The sequence below is a fragment of the Odontesthes bonariensis genome, chromosome 15, assembly GCF_027942865.1.
Source record: "Odontesthes bonariensis isolate fOdoBon6 chromosome 15, fOdoBon6.hap1, whole genome shotgun sequence".
Classification (NCBI taxonomy): Eukaryota; Metazoa; Chordata; class Actinopteri; order Atheriniformes; family Atherinopsidae; genus Odontesthes; species Odontesthes bonariensis.
The window spans coordinates 33185254-33188689 of record NC_134520.1 but is presented as its reverse complement, the minus strand read 5'-3'; positions in this window follow the sequence as shown (position 1 = coordinate 33188689).

The following is a 3436-nucleotide window of genomic DNA, read 5'->3' as shown; positions in this document are numbered from 1 at the left end:
CCGTCAGTCTGTCAGACTTGTGTAGGAATGCTGTCTGTGATGTCAATGAGAACTGATTCGATTGTGCAGCAAACCCAGTGACTTCATGGAAACTTTAGAGAGTGGCACGAAATCTTTGTCCGCTACGGCAAAAAATTTGTTTATTTATTGGGACAGCTTTACTGATGGAGTGCTGGATTGTCACCTCTGGTATCTCTTTTCTATCAACACAGCGCCCAGCCCAGTCTCACCAGGCAACACGTAATGACTAAGTGTGTCCACATCAGCGTAAAGTCGAAGTGGAACAGCCCGTGGTTGGGAATGGTGACACGGCAACGTATCCTCAGTGTGTTGTTTAGTGCAGGGCTGCATCCACATGACGTGACGGGAATCATAACTCATGAACAAAAAGCCCTAAACGCGCATTTTTAACCACTAAACCCGACTTTTCAGGAAAGGATAGTGGACTTAGACTCTGGCCTATTGCGTAGCAGTTGGTAGACTAACGCCTGGATCATTTCACTCTAGTCCACAGGTCCACTGTCTTTCTGTCTGTTAAAGATTTGATTTCTAAATAGTTGTCATGTCCATGTGGTTTTCCCCATGTTATGAGTTTTTAGTTTTGTGTTTTTATCATGTTTTAGTTTATTTCATGCCTTAGTTTTCTTAGTTCAGGTCTTGTATTTAGTTTTGCCATTGCTTTCCCCACAGTTTCTGGTTCCTCAGTCCCCATGTTCAGGTCATTAGTTCATTCACTTCACCTGTTGATTCTTCCAGCTGCATCTATTTACTCATCACTTCCCACAGTATTTAGTCTCTCTGGTTTCTCACAGTCATTGTGAGATCCTTACATCTTACACCATTCACCATCACCAAATTGTAACAATAGTGTTGTTGGCTAAATGTTTTAGAGCCAAAACATGTGTCAGATATTCTGGTTTGTTGTAAACTGTCCGTACACCTTAAAGGGGAAGTTCGTTTTTTTTTTTAAACCTGGACCTTATTTCTGGCATAAAATACCTTCATCTGCTCACCGATAACAGTTTGGTGAAAGTCGGCGTCCTTCGGAAGATATTTAGATCACTGGAGATCGGCGTATATCCATATAACGGGAGAGAACAGGGCAGAGACAATACAGCCTCTAAATAAGGCATTATCTGTCTTTATTTCACCAATACTTTAAGACCAATGAAGGAATGAACCCGGCGTACTATTGCACTGTTAGCTCAGAGCTGCCGTGTTGTTGTTATTGGGGGCTTTCTACACACGCGTCTACTAGGATGATGTCATCAACGTGCGCCGCTGCAGCACAGCTCATTTACTCCGTGCTCTGTGACGGTCGGCTAACTTCACACAGAGTTTGCTGCTGCTAGTTTTGTGCAACATGGCAGAATATTTATCAGATTTTGACGACGTGGACGACGACTTTGAGTACGATGGACATGAATGAGCTGTGCTGGAGCGGCGTGCGTTGGCAGCGTTGGCAACAACACAGCAGCTCTGAGCTAACAGTGCAATAGTATGCGTTCAGTCATTCATTGTTCTTAAAGTATTGGTGAAATAAAGACAGATAATGCCTTATTCAGAGGCTGTATTGTCTCTGCCCTGTTCTCTCCCGTTATATGGATATACGCCGATCTCCAGTGATCTAAATGTCTTCCGAAGGACGCTGACTTTCACCAAACTGTTAGCAACATATCAAATAAAAACTGAACTTCCCCTTTAAGTCAGCTGGAAAAGTTTAGTTTTCTGTCCTCTTTGCCACTGTGTTTAATTGATTAAATTAATTTAAAGGGACTTTGACTAAGCCCTTTTACTCCAGTGTACCTTTTTCGCTGTTTTATTTCCATCCATCCATCCATCCATCATCTTCCGCTGGTCCGGGGATCGGGTCGCGGGGGCAGCAGCTTGAGCAAAGAGACCCAGACGTCCCTGTCCCCGGCCACTTCCTCCAGCTCTTCTGGGGGGACCCCGAGGCGTTCCCAGGCCAGCCGAGAGACATAGTCTCTCCAACGTGTCCTGGGTCTTCCCCGGGGTCTCCTACCAGTGGGACGGGCCCGGAACACCTCACCGGGGAGGCGTCCAGGAGGCATCCTAACCAGATGCCCGAGCCACCTCATCTGACTCCTCTCGATGCGGAGGAGCAGCGGTTCTACTCTGAGCCCCTCCCGGATGACCGAGCTTCTCACCCTATCTCTAAGGGAGAGCCCAGACACCCTGCGGGGGAAACTCATTTCGGCCGCTTGTATTCGCGATCTCGTTCTTTCGGTCACTACCCACAGCTCGTGACCATAGGTGAGGGTAGGAACATAGATTGACCGGTAAATCGAGAGCTTGGCCTTCTGGCTCAGCTCCTTCTTCACCACGACGGGCCGGTGCAGAGCCCGCATCACTGCAGACGCCGCACCGATCCGTCTGTCAATCTCCTGCTCCATTCGTCCCTCACTCGTGAACAAGACCCCGAGATACTTGAACTCCTCCACTTGGGGAAGGATCTCATTCCCGACCCGGAGAGAGCATTCCACCCTTTTCCGGCCGAAGACCATGGTCTCAGATTTGGAGGCGCTGATGGTCATCCCAGCCGCTTCACACTCGGCTGCAAACCGCTCCAGTGAGAGCTGAAGGTCACGGCCCGACGCCAACAGAACGAAATCGTCCACAAAAAGCAGAGACCCGATTCTGAGGTCGCCAAACCGGACTCCCTCGACGCCCTGGCTGCGCCTAGAAATTCTGTCCATAAAAATTATGAACAGAATCGGTGACAAAGGGCAGCCCTGACGGAGTCCAACCCTCACAGGAAACATGTCCCACTTACTGCCGGCAATGCGGACCAAACTCCTGTTTTATTTGTTTAATTTAATCCTTTCTTAACATTTTATTGTACATTTTTGAAAAAAGTCTCGTTTTTTTGTAAAGAAGTTTGTCTTGCTGTTGAATTGTGACGGATAAACAAATCCTCCTTCTCTTCATTTACAACCTTTTAACTCCTTCCAAGCATCTCCAGCCAAATCAACACTGTCAAACATCTGCACCATCACGGGGTGAGACGTCAAATATGGACGATGCTGAATCTAAACATCATCACGGCGAGACGTAAAAAGATGTTAAACATTGATAAACAAGCCTGGCGTCCATGTTTAAAAAGTTAAATGAGTTAGGAAAAAGTGTTCGGCAGATACCTCGTGAGACTTTTTAACCGTAAAGCTGCAACGTTTGGGACCGCTGTAGCTATTTTACGCTCTGGTGAAAGATCAGGTTGCAGCGCCAGGCTGCGTTTTGACAAGTTTGAGAACAGAAGCTACAGAAACAGACTTCTTGCTGCTGTTCACTCATTTTTAGAAATCTTGGGGTGGCACCTTTAATATGCACGAACATCAGAGGTTATAATTGCACCTGCGCAAGCCATCTTTCTTTGGAATTCTGTAGAACTGGTTGTTGTTCAGGTACGGCCTTTAGT